The 21,299-nt window shown below is 44.8% G+C and overlaps 1 long non-coding RNA gene across 1 annotated transcript; it reads right to left on the bottom strand.

Moving 5' to 3' along the window:
• Positions 1-5,717: 5,717 nt before the first annotated feature.
• LOC125184481 (uncharacterized) lies at positions 5,718-16,960 on the bottom strand. Its single transcript, XR_007168561.2, has 4 exons — positions 16,895-16,960; positions 9,648-9,754; positions 8,805-8,916; positions 5,718-6,087 (listed from the first exon to the last, which is right to left on the bottom strand). It is a non-coding gene; the product is annotated as an uncharacterized lncRNA (long non-coding RNA).
• Between the last annotated feature and the right edge of the window lie 4,339 nt (positions 16,961-21,299).

Genomic DNA, 21,299 nt, shown 5'->3' with positions numbered 1-21,299 from the left:
GTTTTTTCACATCAGATATGAGAGGGTCCAGCTCGGGTGTACTTGCAGAGGATGTTTGGGTGGGCTCTTGGCAGTGCTGATGCCAGCTGGGGGCTGTATTGAGTCATGACCATATGACTTCTGTGTGGTTTTTATGGAAAAAACCCTCAAGGCAGATATTGGCTGACACCACATAAAAGTGGATGAATCAAGTGTTTTTCAGACCTTTCTGGCAGGAAAGACAAAAACTTGCTCTGGGTGTGGGATGGAGTATTGACTCCAAACCAAGCTTCACAGGTTCAGCTGTGAGTTGAGTGGGCAGTGGACGAAGCAGCCCACTAGGAACAGCACAATTTCTGTACCACTTGGCCAGTGCCATGGGCTTCTTTCCATGGCGTCACCCCTGGCACAGCTCCATACAGTGTGTGGAGCCATTGAACAGAGCAAGTGGTGTGTGCACAGTACATTCCTCACCTTCCTCATTCCCTTTTCATCCCCTTCCACGGGACTGTAAAACAGCAATTCAAGCACGCTTGCTTTGGCTCTCTGCCTGCCGCAGTCTTTCAGCACAGAGGAAACATTGGCACACTGTGCTCCATACTCCACTCAAGGGCTGGTTGGTGATCCTATGGTCTGTGTGTGCACAGGACAGCTTGTACACAGGTTTGTGTGGTGGATGGATGTTGGAGAGAAGATGACTTTGGTTAAATCAAATAACATCTCTAGAGCTCAGTTGCTTCACTCATTTTTATTAGGCCTCGTTATATTTTGAGATGGTTTAGTTGAGGGTATTTGACCAGCAGTGTTTTTGTTCGTGAAGAAAGTGCTAACAGCAGCTCCAGGGCATGTGGAGAGAATGTGCACAGCTTGCAACAACTTTGGAGTGCAATTTCTTCCAAGGGTTTTCCATCTTGTTCAATTCATGACCCCTCAGAAATTTCCCAGAGCTTCCAGAGAGGGACAGAACCGCAGAAAGTGTTTGCTTTTCCTTGTTCCTTTTTGAAGCCTACTTTGAACATTGAGGAATGGTGGTGCAGATGGTAGGCTTCTGGTTTAGGAACTGAAAACTGCCAGTTAGTTAAACTGATGAAAATTCCTGCATGAAAAATTATTTCAGTTTAAAAGAAAGAAGCTTGTTATATTCGGAGCTGATAGCATTGCCTAGAGATAAGTTTTCCTAATGCTTTCCATTGTAGCACCATGTTTTCTGTTCCTTGTACTTCTGCCAGCATTAACCGCACAGTCTGAAACACACCACATTCCCTGTCTGCCTGTGTCTGAATTATTTGAAAAGTTTGGGCTGAAACAGTTGGGCCATTTCTGAAATAAGGCCAGGAAAAAAAGCTATTGTTTTGACATATGAAGAAAATATTCTGACAGCCTTTTCTTTGAGAAGCTCTAATACCCCAAACTTTGAATGTGCGTCTGTGGGGATGTGAAACAAAAACTACTTTCAAAGGTGATCTACCTGTAACTCTTTGGAACAATATTGAAATAGATCCAGGGGTGTGGGGAGAAGGGATAAGGATCATCTGGAATAGAGACTGGGAGAGGAGGGGGCAGGGAGGGGGAGAGAAGGAGGGAAAACAGAATTAGATTAGCGTTATTAATGATGACCAAATGTCATCCTGTTTCTTCATGATCTTATTCCATCACTGCTTTCATGACCTTATTTCATTACTGCTTGCACACCCATTTTTCAAGTGACACATTTCACGATGTACAGCTACTCACTTCCCGTCACACCCAATCTGTGCCATCTGTGATCCAGGTGTGAGCCTCCAGCAAACACCTCAGGAGTGGGAAGGAAGGAAGGAAGGTAGAAAGGAGGAAGAAGATAATCTCATAGCTTCTTAACATGATGCTACCATGACAAACTCCTATCTCTGACACAGAGAGAGGGAATATTGTAGAGGTGGTTCATGGGTGGTCTCAGAGACACATGGCTTCTTTTCAAAGTGCCTGGACTGCTATCCTGCCCTGGAGTTTGAGATCCTATGGTGCTCAGCCTCTGCACCTGAAATCACTAAAGAAGTTTATTGGAAATATGCAATCCTCATTTGTTTGTAGGGGAACCCCGAGTTACTGGGAGGGTTTGGTGTTACTTTTGCTGTCATACAGTTCCTCAGATGAAGACGTAAACACTTCTGCTACTTACAAGTGTGTGTGAGTGTGTGTGTATGCACATATATGAAAATACATGAATCACTCCTCTCAAATTTCCAAATTTTGTAGGAAATCACCCAGGGGAATCGATTCTGTGTTAAGAACAGGACTTAGATTGTCTTGTGGCAAACACATTGTTAGCAAGAGTTGAATCCTGGATTGTGCCAAATGAAGTAAGAGAGCTGGGAGAGATTCCTGTGAAGTGTTTGTAGAGGAGGACTGAGCTGCAGCTATAAGAGGCTGAAGCTGGGAGCATGCAGAGGGCTAAGAAGAGGCTGCTAGCAGCTCCAGGAGGAAGACTTTCGTAGGGAGCAAGTCAGACTGGTCCAACTGGGGTGGAGCTGGAGCTGCAGAAGATGAACTAGTGATGGAAGGGAGAGGGAAGCGGGTTGGGTGGAGACAATAAAATGTGAAAGGCTGAAGCGCTTGCTCAATCTGTGCTCTAAAGGGCAAGCCAGAGGGATGGTGACTCCACCACTTCCCTGGGGAACCCGTCCCAATGCCTGACTGCTCTTTCTGAGAAGAAATGTCTCCTAATTTCCAACCTGAACCTCCCCTGGCGCAACTTGAGGCCGTTCCCTCTAGTCCTATCACTAGTTACCTGTGCGAAGAGGCCGACCCCCAGCTCCCCACCCAATTAGCCTCAGTCCCAGCAAGTTATTAGATTTGCGGAGAGGAGAACATATGCAGTAAATGTAGCTCAGAAAACCAGTGGCTTCTGTGTGTGCACCCTCATGAACCTTTCGCCTACCAGGCACTGTGGGATGGAGGGGTGGCAGAGTGCCTTGAAGCTTTCCTTGGTCACACACACCTGTAGGGATGCCGAGATGGGAATAAATTGATGGAGACAGCACTCTGGGGCTTGAACAATGCAGGAGGCTTGATTTGCCACTCAGTGGCGCCAATGACCTATGTATGATGATGGTACAGCCTGATTAGAGCTCCCACGAGTTGGAGCATCCTAATGCTCATCACACAGTCTCTTGGGATCATCTTATTTTCACTCGACTGTTCTTGTGTCCACATTTTGATGGAAGAATCGCCCCTCTGCACCAGTTGTTCTGATTCTTGATCTCTTTTCCCTGTGTTGCCTGCTCAGATGGCTTCTTCTTGCCTGGTCTTGGCCAAACTTTCTCTGGCACTGTCTGTGGCTACCCCAGTAGTGGCATGGGCAGGTGGTGCAAAGCAGCCTGATGGGAAATCTGGATGAATGAGCATCTGTGGGAACACTTTTTGTGATGCTGCACCAGACCGTGGTGATGCGGTGTAAAGGGAAGGTGGCACCACAAGGACCCAAGCAGGACAGGATCTTAGGCATTTCCATCATGCCACTAGCAGAGAGGTGATGGGATGGTTCTGCACCTCACCTGTGCTTGTTAGATCCTCTCTTTCTGCAGCCTGACCTCCAAACCCTGAGCCACTCAGGGACTGGACCAGAGCCTCTGGTCCTGCCTTTTCTCCAGGACTTATAAGACTCCTGGGTTCAGAGGATCTTGGAGGATCACCTTTCAGAGGATCACCTGGCCCAGGTGATGCTTCACATGTGGATGCTAGCAACACCATGCCAGAGCACCAGTGATAGACTGTCTTAACTTTCTGTCAACTACAAATTAAAAAAAAACACATTCTCCTACCTACCATCTGGGCCACTGGTAAAAACCCTGAAGTGGACCCAAGAAACCACTGCAAAGTCTACTTTCTGTGTTCTTCTGTAGTGACAATTGTCCCTTGAGATCTGCTCTCTCAGTATGGCTTTTGATCATCCCGGTTACCCTAAACCCTAATAAGAATGTATATGAAACAAAGTCTAAAGCCATTTTCAAGTCAAAATAACTGTCACCAGCTGTTTTTTTCCCTATCTATAAAAACCCAGTGCATATGGAAATTAAACTTGATTGTCATAATTTGTCCTGGAAAAAAATAAATGTTCATAGCTTCTCATCTTGTCAGCTTATAACATACTTACAAAAGGACTGTCTGCAATTTTATTAAGGAATTGTTCTGGGTATTGAGCTACATGTAAATCTCATCAGTCACTCTGGGTCAAAAAATAAGTCCATCTAGCCCAATAAATTTCTCCAGCAGCATCTGACAACAGATGCCTAGGGAAAGCATGTAAGAATGGGGGAAGAATAAATGATACTCTCCCCAAATATCCTGCCTCTAGCAGTTTTCAGCTTAGACACTTCCTATGCAAAATGCAGTGCCTTTGTATCTGGGGTCCTCATTTTCCATAAATTTGTCTAATCACTACATGAATGCATGTAAAGTATTCTCATCTACAGTGTCCTGTGGCAAGGAGTTCCACACGTAAACTGTGTTATGTGAACAGTCATCTCTTTGTATTAGGTTTGAATCTGCCTTATGACGGTTTTATCTGATATTTTCTGGGCCTTGCATGGGAAGACACTGTAGATAGATATTTCATCTTTTTCCTCTCCATGACACTTGTGACTTTACATATCCATCAGTTACCTCTTGCATTGCTTTATTTAATTGTTATCAGCAAAGATGCCATTCAACATCCTTGAATATCTTTATTGGCCTTCTCTGACACTTTTCCAGTACTACTGTATCCTTTTTGAGATGGAGGTGAGGATCATAGGTGAACAAGAGGTGGGCAAACCATCAGTTTTCACAGTAGCATCTAATATTGTGTTTTATTCTATGTTCCTTTCTTAATAATTCCTAATATTTAATATGCTTTTTTTTCTTTCTTTTTAAGAATTGAAGGATTATTTTCAGAAAACTGTTAGCTGTGTTCCTTAGTTTTAGATGCCGAGTCTATAGAATCCAAGCAACTCTTAATTCTATCAGTGATAGAATCCTGGGTCTCTCATTTATCTCCTTTCTTAGAAGTTTTCTTCTAAACCTTTCCATGCCTCCGCTATTGCCCAATTGTCCAGACAACTGCTGGTGGCCCTGGGTGCAACTGCCACCTCTGAATATACTGGGATGCTGTTCTTTAAGCCAGATATTTTATGAAATGTAGCCTCGCCACATACACTCTAACCTGTAAGTATTTGCCCTGTTCCTGATGGTAACTGTGCTTGCAGTTGCCCTTTTAGGCAGAAGGAGTTGCAAGGTAAGCATCAAATATGTTGGCCACATCATCTGTCTACAGCTTCCTTTCTTTCTCCTCTGAGGAGTGAAGCAGATGGTACTTCGTCAACTTACTAACAAAGTACTTACAGAACATTTCTTGTTGTGATGTGTCCCTTGACTGATTTCATTTTGTGTCTTTTTGGTTTTGCCTGAACAAGCTCATACTGTTCTTTTAGCCTTGTCCTTATTACCCTGACCTAGTTTCCAAGCTCTGTGCAACTTCAAATGCAAGTAAGAAGCAATGAAGCCACACTTCCTCTAGTTCCTCTGCATGGGGATAGTTTGCACTTATGTTCTCAGTAATTTCTTTAAGGAACTGCCAGTTCTCCTGAATGTCTTTTGCTTTCACACTTCCAATCCAGGAGGGAAACTACCATGTCTTTGATTGAAATCTATTCCGTTTTTCTGTGTTTCCTCTTTCCAGATTTGGAATTATAAAAATCACTCAGTTAACATTTGTTCACTCAAGTTGCTTTCCATTTTCATGTTCCAAAAGTTTCATTCTTTCTTGATGGAAGAAAAAGTAAATCTAGAAATCTGCCTTCTCTCATCTTTCTCCATTTTTTTTTCAAAAAATCATTTCCAAATGCTTTTGATGAGCTGAGGACAGTTCCTCAGCCTCAGCACTGTGACAAACAACTGACTTTTCTGACTTTCTTTGGCTCTGGAGAAAAGGTAGCTAATACTTCTCTTTGGGAGCTGATATACCTGGAGTCAGTTGAGCTGTATATTATTGTTGTTGTAAAGCTCAGGACTGGCCTGGCCACAGGAGCACAGATTTCTGCTTCTCTTCTGAGCTGTTCAGCAAATGTTTCTTCCACAGAAAATTTTCATTTCCTGGGAAAAAAAAAAAAAAAATATTTTTTTTTGGGGGGGGGGGCAAAAATGAAAGCATTTTTCATTTTTTTTTCAGTGAAATATAGAAAATGTACATGGAAAACAGACACTTTCTCTGAAAAATTTGGTTAACAGATTTTTTCTTGAAAAAATATTTTCATGGAAAATTATCAGTGAGCCCAAAGTTCAGCAGGAACATAGCAAAGCAAAGCAACAAACCTGTGAACTTGTGCAACTGAGTGAGCAACGCAGAATAGTCCATTGAACTCTAGTGCTGCTGAGAAACAGATACTTTGTCAACAGCTGGCTGGAAATGCAAAAGCTTGCAGGATCCCCATGTGGGAGTAGCTAAGGCATTCCTGGTCCTAGATGAATGATGCTCTTCCAGGAGCAGCTGGACAAGTGGAGTGCAGTTTCCCATGGATCAGAATCTCATGTTTGGATTCTCCGGTGCCTAATAACATGTGAGGTCCAAACCAAGCATTTCCCTTGCAGCTAGGGCAGACACAACATTTCTTTCCCATTTGTGCTTTGTAATAGCGCAAGAGCTCACACCACCACCTTTTCTTCCCTGGAGGGCGCCACTAGGAACTCTCTCCTGTAATTCAGTGAAATATGAAGGTGCTTATCAAGATTTAAGACTAGCTACTATCAAACTTGATTAAAACTTTGGAAATTGAATCTTTAATTATCAGTTACTGAAGTGAGAGAAATTATAGTTAAAATAGTTAACATCTTCTTTTATTATGAAGCCACAGACAACAAAACAAAAAGGAAGAGGTGATTTCAATTCCATGCGTTACAGGAGAGAGTAAGGGAAAAAAGGACCCTGTTCACCCTTAAGCTTTTCATGAGACAGTATTGGGAACCCTCCAAAACACAGTGCAATGCAAACCCCTGGGCATTGTCAAAGACTTTCACTCAGGGTAAGGAGAGATGGACTTTGTTAGAAAGTTAAACCTCTGGATGAGTGAAAGGGCTTAGTTTTCTTCCAAGATTTTCTCATGTCATTTGTCATGTGATTTTCTCATGTCACGGCCCTTGTGACTGGCCAGAATGCCAGGTATCTTTGAAGAGTTCCAGCAGAGGCACCTTGGGATACTGCGAAGATGTTAGGTATACTGATAGGTCCAGATGGTCTCCTTCCTACACTCTAGATCCCAGCTTTATTAATTCACCTTCCTTGAGCTTGCTCCCTGGCCTGGGTACATGATGTCCCTTGGGCAGCAGCTATCTTACAGCTTATTTTTAGCCAACAGATTTTTCCATGAGTACAAAGGAGGGAAAGGAAAGAAATTTCTCCCCTCTTTACCTCTTTATAGTCTGGCCTAGAAGGTGTCTAAGAGCTGTTGGCAGCCACTAGTCTCAAAGCTTGGCAAGGCCCCAGCCCACCAGCCATTCCCTTCTGCCTCTTCCTCCCGCCATTCCCAGGGTAGACTGTCACTCAGTATAAGGGAAATTCAGGATTTGTCTCCCCTTCCCACCCTGCAAATTCATGCCATTTGTATCACATCTTTGGAAGGCTCGGGTGAGTTCTCTAGCAGCCATGGCAGGAGAATATCTAATGTCCTTTATCAGCTCTTGCTTACCTTACTAATTCTTCCTCTCTGACAAGAGCAAGACCAACAGCCCATGTTCGTAATGCACTTGTTGTCACTAGGGCAAGAAATATACTGAGAGAAAGGTTTGACTTGCAACCTCTTCTTGGGGGTAGCTGTAGGATGTGCTTCCCGGGCAGGGAGATAAAAGGCAAAAAGCGTGCAGCAGGCGTTCAGGCTGCTGCCTTTGATCTGTGCCTTGCACTGCAGTTGTTAAACAGACTGTGGTGTTTGGTCTGGCCAGGACACAGTCCTGCTCTGGGGGCCTAGCTGGAATGTGCTTGAAACCATTTGGAGCATTAAGCAGCAGTTCACGCCAGTTCAGACAGTGCTGGGCTGCACTCCATCGAGGCAAGAGCTAGAGACATTAACTCTTGCATGCTCAGGCTGTGACAGAGTCTGTAAACACGAAGGTAGAACCTTAAGCGAACTTCAGTTGCTTGAAGTATGGTCCAGACATGGCCCCAAAATTACTTTGCAAGGGAAGTTTCACGATTTTTAATTGAATCCTTTGCTTCTTAATGGCTTTCAGCTGAATGGAGAACCAACACTTGGGAATAGCATCAAGCTGAAAACCTGCCCAGGAGCTCTTTATCCCACTGTGCTTGCTTTCTGGTGGTACTTTTCCATAGAATGGGTACTACAATATGCTTCTCCTTGGCCAGGCTTTGTTATTGCAGGTCATTGTCATTTCTCAGAATTCAGGCCAAGATCCTAGAGATACTTAAGGATGTCAGCTAGACTCTTGATAGTTACAAGACTCCCCTATGCCTGTGTGTATGTATGTCTAGAGCTAAACCATCCATATGGTGGGATTTAGGAGCAAGCAGAGGAAGAGCTAGCCTTTGCAACACAAAACTAAGCTTCTGTGGGGATGAGTAAGTTGCACCATATTTGGTAGATTCCTCACAATTCCTGAAATATCTTTATTATCTGATCATCCATTTAAGGCTGCAGACTCTTGAGTATTTCTAGGAATCTGGACCCTTATGTGCAGCCTATGTGTGCATCATGTAAGAAGGGCCTGATCTAGGTCTCCCTGTTGCCTATGCAGAAACTGCAAGTACTCATTTTACTCTGAGCCACCAAAGGCAACAACTATTTCAGGTATGTTAGTACCTGCAACTACACCTTGTGTAGATCTCAGTAGATCCCCAGAACTCTGTCCAACTTTTGTTTCCATGGTAGGGTGAACGTAGTTAGGCGGTGATTGTTGCAGGAGCATGTGGGCCTGTGGAGATAAAAGTCACAGTGATGAGCTCTGGGGAGATCTCTATCCTCCACTAGCCAATGCATAGTCGTTGTTCAGCCCTGTCCATAATCTCACTTGCACGTCTAGACCAGATTGCACACTCAGGGAGAAGTGACAGCAGTCCCTGTGATACTTCATACAGGTAAGCACTTTTGCCTGCTCCTTGTACAGAACTTGGCTGTTGCCCATGCCCAATGGAGATACAGCAATCCATTTCCAGATCAAGGACTCAGGACTCCCCTTGCAGGGAAAAGCGTGCTGACTGAGGCCCATGTGCTCCCTGAGCTGGGCCTGGAGACGTCGGAAGGGAGTCCAAGGCATTCCCATTGCCAGTCTCATGAAAAGGGCAGAAGGATTGCTCACCTCCCTGCTGCCTCTGTTTATGCTCAGAGGGGAGAATGTCCTTGTCATCATCTCTGAACAGACACGGTGTTTAGCTACATCACCCGAAGCAGGTACTGGAGGTGTATCTCTTCCCACATGAGCTTCTCTGCCTGCAGAAAGTGCCCCACAGCCCTGCTGCTAAAGGAGGCAAGGGTCTGCCTGACTCTCACATATTTCTTGTCAGGCAAGATTCCTAAGGGATTTTCCTGCCCAGGACTATACACTGTGTCTCACCTTTCAGAGTCAGCTAGTAAACTACCAAAGAATTAAGTGATTTCGTACCAATTAGTCGACTGCATTGTTTCAAGAAATCAGTGTGCTCTTACCAGATATGTGCCTATGCCACAATCCTACTGAGAGGGTGTCCAGCGAGGGCGGAGAAACATGTATTGTCCTTTCCAATCAGCACTGGCGAGTTTGGAGTGTCTGCTGGCTGAGATCAGAGAGAAGGCAGTGAAAAAGAACAGCACTTTGCTGTAAGCTGCAAGATTTTAGCTGTGTGGATATTTTAGGCTGATGCAAGCAAAGGATTGATAAGGGCAGCAGGAAGCTTCAGATCTTCCTTTAAAAGGTCTTCTTGAATTATGGCTGCTCTTTAAACAGCTAAAGAGGGAAGTAAATGCAAAAACAGTCCACTCTTCAGGGAAAGACATGGACCCTGGCTGTAAGAGGAATATACAGCTCTATTCATTACTGTGCCACTGACTCATATCTTCCATTTCCCTTGGGTCTACTGTCTGTGACCAAGATCTCTGGGAAGGAGCTCTCTGTCCATATGTGGGTGTGGTATGTCCTGATCTCCAAATGTATCTTGCAGGGCTATTGTAATAGTGACAATGGGGGCAGCAGCCAGGCCTAGTTTGTCTGTGCTCTGGAAGGCTTTCACAAAGAAAAACAAAAGGGATCTTACTTTACAGCAAGACAGATCCTTCCAAGCCTTGAGAGGAGAAAGACAACACTCCTTAGTGCTGTACAGTGCTGCTCAATGCTTCAGAGGATGCAAAGCTAAATAAATGTGTGTGTCATAGAATCACAGAATCATAGAATCATTCAGGTTGGAAAAGACCTCTAAGATCATCTAGTCCAACCTTTAACCTAGTACTGAAGTCCACCACTAAACCATGCTACTAAGTTCTACATCTACACATATCCTGAAAACCTCCAGGGATGGTGACTCAGCCACTTCCCTGGGCAGCCTGTTCCAGTGCTGCACAACCCTTTCAGTAAAGAAATGTCTCCTAATATCCAACCCAAACCTCCGCTGGAGCAACTTGAGGCCATATCCCCTCATCTCATCACTTGGTGCTTGGGAGAAGAGCCCGATCCCCACCTCGCTACAACCTCCTTTAAGGTAACTGTAAAGTACAATAAGGTCTCTCCTGAGCCTTCTCCAAGTTAAACAGCCCCAGCTCCCTCAGCCACTCCTCATAAGACTTGTTCTCTAGAGCCTTCATAAGCTTTGTTGTTCTTCTTTGGACATGCTCCAGCACCTTGATGTCCTTCTTGTAGTGGGGGGCCCCAAACTGAACACAGTATTTGAGGTGCAGCTTCACCAGAGCTAAGTACAGAGGGTCACTTCCCTAGTCCTGCTGGCCACACTCTTTCTGATACAAGCTAGAATACTATTGGCGTTCATGGCCACCTGAGCACGCTGCTGGCTCATAGTCAGCCATCTATCTACCAGTACCCCCAATACCCTTTCCACCAGGCAGCTTTCCAGCCACTCCTCCCCCAGCCTGCAGCACTGCATGTGGTTGTTGTGCCCCAAGTGCAAGACCCAGCACTTGGCTTTGTTGAACTTCATACAGTTGGCCTCGTCCCATCGGTCCAGCCTATCCAGATCTCTCTGCAGAGCCCTCCTACCCTTGAGCCGATCAACACTCATGTCTAACCTGGTGTCATCTGCAAACTTACTGAGGGTACACCTCATCCCCTCATCTAGATCACTGACAAGATGAAAGACAGAATTAATTTGTCATCCTCTCTAACAAACCGAGTGAAGAAACTGGGTGAAGGAAAAACTGCAGGGATATTTGGCATGAGGTAGACAGGTCTTTGCGGTTGGTTTGGGCCATGATGGGAAGAGGTGCTGGACCAACAGAGGCATCATGGGGAGCAGAGTGGTGGGTGGGCTCTGAGGGTCAGGATGGGAAAAAAAAAGGGTATTTTTTTTCCGCCAAGGCTGGTACCTGAGAATGTTTGTTGGCACAGGAGGTCTGTCCTGAAGGGCAGTCTCCACCAGCAGCCCAAAGCACAGCGGTAATCAACAGGCACCATGTCTGACAAGGAGGAGATGTGGGACGGGGGAGGCTGAGCACGTTTCCTGGCAGCTCACCAAAGCGCCTTAAACAATTGCTGGGTTTGGAAGAGCTGAGCAAATGCAGTTGGCACACATAATTAGAACAGGTCCCTGTTTGCTCGGCGCTGTCAGCAGACAGAGAGGCCCAAGAGGCCAAGAGGCTCCAGCTCTACTGTTATTTGGTAAAACTTGACGGGATTTCATTACTGGTTTGTTCCAAAAAAACTACTTGCAATTTCCCTTCCCAGATTATACCCCTGTACAAAACAAAGAACTCCTTGTGTATTTGGAGAGTCCAAGGGAGAGGCTGCACTAAGCCTGTTCTTTCCACTAGGAGGTCCCCAGAGTTGTGAGGATAGACCCTTACTGATATTCCCAGCCTAATGCATTCACTTCTCTTTGCAGAACTCTGTTACTTTAGGGAGTCCATTGCCAAGTATGCAACCATGCAGCCTATTTTATTATTTTATTTTATTTTATTTTATTTTATTTTATTTTATTTTATTTTATTTTATTTTATTTTATTTTATTTTATATTTTATTTTTTTCTTGCACAGTATTGTAAGAAAAGTGCTGTGGGACCTCTTCTTCTGACCATACTGCAGGTTGTGGAGCTGCATCACCACTTCAGTTTTACTGCTATGGAGTTTGAGTGGCCAGCAGAGGGTGAACTTGTGATGTTCTTCCCTGAAACCAGACCTTTGTCTGACTTAAGTGTAGCCTCATTTGTCTCTTTCTGCTGAATGAAACAGATAAAAAAAAAAAAAAAGAAAGAAAAAAAAAAGGCAATAAATTCCATCTGATAAGTAAAGCTAACTGTTTCCTGGGAGACAGGAGGAAGCAAGAAATAAGCTTTATAAAGCAGAGGATCTTAACACTGAGACTGGAAGCCTGCTTGAAAATCTGTTTATTCCTAGCCACAAATTGCTGGGCTAGATGCAGAGATTGTGGAGTGAAGTTTCTCTCCAATAAAAGGCTTAGACAGTGTGACTACAATATCAACTTCTGACTGAGTGTTGGTGGGGAGGAAGAAAGGCAATATTCCTAAATCAAGTCAAGCCCATTTCATCAAGAAAATCAGCTAGTCTTACAAAGGACTACCTACAGAAGAGGATACTCTGAGGTCAGCAAAGGAGGGATGCTGCTAATTTACTTGTTATGCCTCTGTTTGCGCATGTGAACCAGAGCTGGAGAACAGCTTCCATACGTTTAAATAGCAAAGCTCTTAACGAATCATAGAATCATTAGGGTTGGAAAACTCTAGACCTTCAAGATCATCTGGTCCAACCATCACCCTACTACCAATGTCACCCACTAAACCATGTCCCTAAGCACCAGGTCCAACTTTTTCTTGAACACCCCCAGGGACTGTGCCTCCACCACCTCCCCGGGCAACTCATTCCAATGCCTGACTGCTCTTTCTGAGAAGAAATGTCTCCTAATTTCCAGCCTAAACCTCCCCTGGCACAACTTGAGGCCACTCCCTCTAGTCCTATCACTAGTTACCTGTGAGAAGAGGCCGACCCTTTTGTCAGGAGAACAAGGGTTCTGGGGCACACTTGGGCATGCTACAGAACAGGTATTTCAGACTGCTGCAGATCACTGGATGCTGAGATAACAAGCACCTTGGCAATGTCAAATCCTTCCCAGTTTCCACTGCCTGCTTTGGGAAGGTTGTAACCATTCCATTTGGTTTCCTTCTCTGTCAGGTTTTCAGCAATCTCTCTGAGGTGTGGCCGGGACTGACCTGCTAGCAACAATGCCCACCGCCTCAGGACAGCAGCCGGTAGCATGTACCAGTACTAGGCACCAACTCTCAAGGAAGGTTAGAGCTGTGTAAAGCTACATAGGGAGGACCTACTGAGCCATTATGCAGTGATCTCTACCATGAACTGGAGCTTCACATCAGAGACTTTCTTTCCTGTGCTGCAGCCTAGCTACTCTCTGAGCATCATGGCAGCTCCAATTCCAGCCAATTCAGTTCCAGCTTCAGACTTTTTTTCTCTCTGGGCCATAAAGAAAAAGGGTGTTGTGGTGAGAGGACGGAATTATCCACCCTTGTTTTTCTGTTATGCTTGACAATGTGGTTGGCCTCATCAATGTAAAGAAATATCTGAAGGGAGGGTGTCGAGAGGATAGAGCTGCTCTCTTTTCAGTTGTGCCCAGTGACAGGATGAGAGGCAATGGGCACAAACTGAAGCACAGGATGTTCCGGCTCAATATGAGGGGGCACTTCTTTACTGTGAGGGTGACAGAGCACTGGGACAGGTTGCCCAGAGAGGTTGTGGAGTCTCCTTCTCTGGAGATATTCAAAACCCACCTGGACACCATCCTGCGCAACGTGCTCTGGGTGATCCTGCTCAGCAGGACTAGGTGATCTTCAGAGGTCCCTTCAAACCTCATCCATTCTGTGATTCTGTGGTTGTGTGACTTCACTCTACATTTACACTGCACTGGAAGGTTCTTGTTTTCAGATGACTCTAAGCAAAAATATTGTTTCTGAGTTTTGCTGGTACTATAAGAGTGTGTGGAATTGCATAAAATGTGTTTCCTAGAGCCCTGTTTGCCTTAACTAGTTGTTAATGCCAGAGAGCAGCTGGCTACATTTCCTGCATTAGCACAGAGCCATTAATCAGCATCTCAGGAATGCTGGTGCCATGAACTCCAAATGGGAAGATCTCAGGCTTTTCAGCAAAAGCATTTTCTTTGGAAAATAGTAGTAAGTGTCTCGTGTCGATAAAGCTGAATATGCTTTAGAGCGAGAGTTTTAAAGGAGAACTTTAAAAATACAGACAGAGGTGGAAATTATGAGAGTGATGTCATATGCCAAGGGAGGTGTGGGTGGATGGAGAAAGATGACATCACTTCCTGTCTGGTCTCTTAACACTGCTGTAAATGAAAAGAGAGACTGATTTGAAGCCTGTCTCTAGCTGTTAGGAGTTATGGAAACATAGTGTCCCAGACTCCCCTAGAGACAGGCTTTTGCAGTTCATCTGGCTTCCAGATAGACATGCATTACAACATCATCCTACAGAACAAGGGACATGGTGGATCTTGAAGGAATGGGCTGGAGTTTGGGGCTTAGCTGTGATCTCACTGCACGGTAGACAGGACAGAGAAGCTAAAAAAGGAGTTCTGTTCTATTGAGATGTTGAACCTGAGAGCCCCCCTCCTCCAGCCAACACCCGAAACTAGGAAGGTGAGACACTTAAGTCTGGACAGAATATGCCACTGCATATTGAGGCTTCACTTTCCTTGTATCTTGCCATGCTGAGCTGTAGATAACACAAAACGCAGCCTCATACAAACCTTCCACACATCCGAAGTGTCTTGCATTCTTCCTGGTCTTTTCCACACGTGGGTATTGGGTTGTCATGAAACCCCAATAGTACTTTGCCCCAGGGAAAAGTGTCCTTCATTTGGAGGGATTTGTGAGAATGGATCTGACAGGATTCACAGTTCCCTCTGTTCATGACATCCCAAAAGCGAGGGGATGATCTCTTTTTAACCTGTTCTGTAGCTGAGTTTTATAGGAAGTAGAAGAAAAAAATCCCCTGAAGCACGGTTCTCCTGGCCAGGGGACCATATAATGCAGTTTTGAATGCCTGAAGCTCAAGAACAGTTCAGTTTCATCACCTCCGCCATGTGCTCTGACAAACACGGGACATTTACAGACAGCGACCCCCTTCTACACAGGGTCTCTGCTCAGGAACCCTTCCTCTAAGGGTGCTTGTGTCCAGGAGCCCATCCTCACTGTGCCCTGGTACCCTCCATTTGGTTCTGTGCTCACTCAGAAACCTGCCCTTTCAAAACATATCTTCACTCTCATACTTTTCATTTCCATTGCATATTCAGTGTCCTCAAATAGGGGATCTTAAAGACATGGTGACCACCCTTTGTAGGGGCTGTCACACTGTGGTTTTGCTGTACATATGCACTCCACGGTTAATGATGGCAGTACAAAAATTAGGTTAAATAGGCACAGCTGGAATAAGGACTCTGGCGTGGGAACAAGGCTACTCTGTCAGCATAAATATCTTGCTCCCATGCACACTCAGTCTTACCCTGGTGTTAGCAGCAGTGCACATGAACAGCGTAGGAACAACTAAGAGAGAAAGTGTCTGGTAGAGGTCTGGGAGTTTTAGAGGAAATAGAGGGATTGCATGGGAGATAGAGAAGGCACAGAAAGAGGTGCTGGAGTTAAAATAGTCAGGACTGGACTAGGGGTAGGGAGGAACAGAAGGCAAAAGGGGAACATGGGGTGGGAGGAGGATGTTGACGAGTACCATAACAGACATGAAAAATAAGGTATTTAGGCATATTGTTTGCATGCTGAGTGTGCATGTTGCAAGACTAGCAGGACATGGCATGAGAACTTCACCCAGATTTAGGGAATGAAGCTGAATTTCATAGAATTATTTAGATTGGAGAAGACCTCTAAATCATCAAGCTCAACCTTTAACCTAGCAGTGCCAAGTCTACCACTAGACCATGCCACTAAGCACCACATCTACATGTCTTTTGAATACCCCAGGGAAGGTGACTCAACTACATCCCTGGACGGCCTGTTCCAATGCCTCACAACTCTTCCAGTGAAGAAATTTTACCTAATATTCAACCGAAACCTTCTCTGGTGCAACTTGAGCCCACTTTCTCTTGTCCTATCACTTGCTGCTTGGGAGAAGAGATCAAACGTCCTTGGGTTTGCCAATGAAGGTGAGGCCTGGAGGCTTCTGCAATGACCTGCTCTGTGCCAAAGCCCTTGGCCTCACTGTTTCCACCAAAGCCTGTTTCCACAGCCTCACTGTTTCCACTGTTTCCACCAAAGCCTGGTTCATGCCAGGGCCTGAGCACTGGCTTATTCCAGAGCAGGACTTAACTGTCAGCTAGCTCCAGCTGATAGTGCACTACCAAGACTCTGAGAAACTGTCTGGATGCTCTGGAAAGACCACTCCAGGCCCTTTCCTTGGTACATGGCAGGGCCACACACATCATGGTCCTGAGGAGTTCAATTGCCATAAGCCCCTATAGCTCAGAGGCTTTTCCTGTTTCCAGCCCTCTCCTCATATCTCCTCAGAAGTCTGTGCATCTCCTCCAGTTCTGGTTCCTGCTGCCCGAAGCAGAAAGAGCCTGGTGGAAAGACCTGCTCTGGAAGACAGTGTGAGGCAATGGGGTACAGGGAGAACAGCAGAACTGAGAAGTTTGGAAAGGAGGCAGGGGACTGCCCATAAAGGGAGCATAAAAACACCCAAGGTACTGATGTAGCACTAATACCTTTTTCCTGTCCTTCAGGACGGTGTGGCTGTCCATGGTTGTCTTGTTAATGAGGAAAGACCGGGGGGCCTTGGTGGAAGAGACATCATAATGAATAGTGAATGCTGCAGACATTCCAGGAAGGTGGGTATGTGCATGTGTACCTGGACCATAGAGGGTTTTGCTCTGTAAATCGTTCAGCAGGTATGGACACATGCAGTGTGACTGTGGATTAAATCACCTGTTCAGGGGAGATGGTGTTGTATGTCCACTGAGAAATTCCAGAAGTCTTTATCTTTGATGCTTAGCTTAGTCAGAGGAATCTCTGGTGTCAGATGAATCTAGAGGGGATTCAGGCCATTTTGCCACAGATAAAAAGCTATCCTTCTAATCTAATCTATTTGTTAGGAAAAAAAAAATGGGAGAAACATCTTCCTGAGGTTGGATTGGCATTAATGTGTACCATTGTGAACTGCTTGGGACTTTGATATGGGAAGGTGGTTGCTTCTTGTCCCAGAATTACAAGACAGGATGGAGAGGAAATGGAGAGGAAAATGACTTGCTCTTCCTTCTGTCCAGAACGGGAGAGGAATGAAAAATAAATAAATCCAAGCACTGTGGGGGAGCAAATCTGTTTTGACAAGCAAAGACGATATGTGGGGCAGAGGAGAGATAGACTGTATTAGGGGGAATGTCTGGCATATTTTTTGTGAAACAAGAGACATGCCAAGAATCCAAGTTCTACTAAAAGTTAAAACTTAACTCTCTCTTCCTCATCTGTGCCTATGAAAATCCTCTACTTGTGCCCTGTGGTGTTAATTATGATATGAAAATTGTTATGGTACTGAAGTATGTGAAGCATTCCATCCAGTTCTTCTGATCTCTGTTGTTTTGTTTCTTTAATAGTTCTGTTAGTTTTTTTTAATGTTACCTAAAGTTAGACGATGAGGCTTGCCTCTTGATCCACTTGCTGGTTAAAAAAGACAGAGGAATCTTTTCTTCTACTAGGACATCTAGAACCTTTTAAACTACAAGAAGGCTCCAGTGAAGTAGAATATGGGCCCCAACTCAAATTTCAACTACTGCACCATAAAATTAGATTTGGAAGCTGATCCAAAGGGGAGATCATAAATAAACCAATGTTGACAGCAAACTTAAAAATTACTTTCATAATTCATGCTTGTATATCTGCAAACAGTCTGTAACTGCAATCTGTCTGCATAGTGTATGTATTATGAGCACAAACACTACAGAGTTCAGATTCAAAATTCACGTACATTTCTTAGACTTTAGTATGCAACATAGAAGCCTATTTCTGAGAAGCCAGTAAGCAGGTTTCCAAGCATGAGAGATTTAGCATTTTCATTGCCAGTTACCGAGTTGGAAGGAGTTTCCAAGGATAATGACAAACTCCTTTGAGCAGTTCCTGTACCAGCTTCTATGCTCACAAAAAAAAAAAAAAAAAAGAGGGAAGTGGAGCAGAACATGCTTCAAAATTTGGATTGACTCACTGTCTGCTCCATCTCTCTTTGTTTCTCATTATACAGAGGCTGGCAATGAGAACTTTCCCTCCAGTTCTCCATCATTAACTGATGGGCCTGGGATAGACAGACAGCATAAGCCATGCCCCTCTGATGTCTTGTGATGTGAGCAATTTCATCTTATACATTCTGCTCTAAGTTAAATAAAAGCCATAGTGACTGAACTCTTTCATATTAAATGAAATAAAAATAGGCAAACTTAATTTGTTCCACAAAGCAAATCCGTATTTCTATATTATCATGTAGTAATTGTGTGCAACCTTACCAGAATCCTGGCTGACTAAGCTGCTGCAAACATCAGTTTGTCCATGGTGGATGCAAATCACATGTGCACGCAGTTGTGGATGCTTTCTGTGAGGAACCACAAGTGAGACCTTCTACAAAATAGCCTTCAAGTTAACCGTACCACTTATTGGAAGCTGTTTTTTTTTTTGTTTTCTATTGAAATTGCATTCCTGCTTAAGCTACACAAATTTCTGGTTGTTGTTTTTTGGTTGGTTGTTTTGTTTTGTTTTGTAATTGCATACAAGAGGCTTGTCATGTGTATCTTTTCTAGCAGATGAAGATCAGCATTATGCAAGTTTTCACATGAAAGTTCAGAAATGCACAATTTTTTCTATATTAATATTCTACTTTGCTTAAAAGGTGCTATTGGCACCAACTTCTTCAAATAATGACAACTCCAGAACACTAATAGAAAAGTGGGCATGTCTTCATTTGTTTATAGTTGACTGAAGGAAGACATGCACTGTGACCATGCAAAGTTGGAAAACTGAGATGCTGGCACATGAGCCAGATACCTGGACAAACTCATAGGCCTTGGAGATCCAGTTAGTGAAGTGTGGGGTGCTATTCTTCTGAGTAGTGCAGGTGTCTACATTAGGATGAGAGGAATAGTACCTTACACTCGTCTGACTGCATTGCCCTGACCCGTGACTGCAACAGCCCTAATTGCCACTGTGTGAACCATATCTTATTTTAACTGGTGGGACATGGACAGTGGAGACACCTTGTACCACCACATGGGGTTCTGGAGATGGTTGGTACTTTCATTATCAGGACTCAGTCTGAAGGACAGATTTTCACACTGGAGGGAATCTGTGGCACAACAGCCTGAAGACCAGCATGGCAAGCAGGCGGCTGGCTTGGCACATTGTGTTTTGAGGTAGGGCTGGGAGGATGCATACAGCTGGATTGACTTGGGAGCAGCAGTACAGTGCAAAATAAGGTTCCCCATTCGTGGTGCTGGACTCAGACACGTTAACCCTATGAACACTGTGCTCCATTGTATTTAGCTACAGACCCCATTCCCAACTTCTCTAGTCCCTACAGCTGGCTGCTCCTTACAGCTGTCTCCTTATAAACAGAATCATAGAATGGCTGAGGTTGGAAGGGACCTCTGGAGATCACCTGCTCCAACCTCCCCTGCTCAATTAGGGCCACCTAGAGCTGGTTACCTGTGTTTTAAAGCAAGGTCTTGAAACTTGAGGCTTGCCTCCCCCAAAGAACACCCTATAACAGAATAGCTGAGCGGTGGTTTAGAGTCTCTGACTGACACTACTGAAAGGGAGCAGGAAACTAGAATTTGAGGTTCAGAAAGGAGCAGAATCCTAAGTTGCTAAGTAAGCTACTGCCAACACCATCAACAGTTTTGAACTGTTGTTACAAGGCAGCTGAACAGTTTAACTTCAGACTCCATGTTCTCAAGGATGGAACATAAGACAGATTACAGCTAGGAGTTAGCAATTTCAGGTTTCAGTGCAAGGAAAAGAGAAGTAGCTGAGGTGTATGGCCTGTCCGCTGAGCGAAGACTCTCTCTGCTTAATTGAATGAACCTCTCTGAATGCATGCTGGAGAGGAAGGAAGAAGAGCAGTCACTCAGCAACATCTTAGAGGCAGCTTAATATCCTTTTTTGAAGAAGCTGATTTCCTACAACACTTGGGACTTTCTGGGAACTGTATGACTGGGCATGGATGCAGACAAGTGATCATGTGCTCACTGGAGCAACTGGGCTTGACTGTAGTGTGGTGTCCTTCTGGAAAGGATGAGGTGTGGCTGGGTCTGACCAGCTCCAGAACATTCACTCCTGGAGAATCTGAGGGTCAGACACTGGATTTTGGGCTTTGTATGCCACTATAAAAGGTGGTAGCTGAAGTGGGTGCCTGGGGAACTGCAGTTTTGAACTGAAGCACAGGTAATCCAGGCTTTAGCATTCACTCAGTGGTGGGCCAACATAAATGAATTAATCACCACAGCATCTCTGTGAAGGAGATAAACAAGAGTCACCTCAATTTGGCATGCAGAGCTAATCAAGGAGGCAAAACCTTGGCAAATCCACTTTGTGCTGCAACATCTAGCTGCTCCCTGCTCTGGTGATGAAGCAGCCCTGAGGGGCTCATGCAGTGTCTGGGGAATTTTATCAAATTGTGGAGACACTTGCTGAGATGTAAAAACAGTGCTTATCTTTGCTTTATTTTTTCTTATTATCTGATGGAAGATTTAACTACAGATTGATATGTCATGGGGGAGGATCAGAAATGAGTGAGAAGAGTAGGAGCAGGGGGTGATGAGAGAATAGGGAGAAGGGGACACGGAAGGACAGTAAGACAGGGAAAGTGTGAGAGACACAGTAAGGAAAGACGTCCTGGGGAGGGTGGGTGCTGGAGAGCCACAGGGAAGAGCAGATAGGAGAGAAAGGTGACTGGTGAGCAGAGAAAGGTGAGGAGGGGGAGAAGTGAGGAAAAATGAAAGGGTGAAGGAGAAGGATGAGCCCAGGATGCAGAGGGAAGAGGTAGGAGAGTGGGAGGAAGAGGGTGAAGGAAGACTTACTGTGGTGGTATTGGGGAATGCAGTGGTGGGGACCGAAGAGGGGGAGAAGGATTCT

Source organism: Anser cygnoides, chromosome 27 (assembly GCF_040182565.1).
Source record: "Anser cygnoides isolate HZ-2024a breed goose chromosome 27, Taihu_goose_T2T_genome, whole genome shotgun sequence".
Classification (NCBI taxonomy): Eukaryota; Metazoa; Chordata; class Aves; order Anseriformes; family Anatidae; genus Anser; species Anser cygnoides.
Note: the sequence above shows the minus strand (reverse complement) of the source record. Positions and strands in the feature narration are given on the sequence as shown.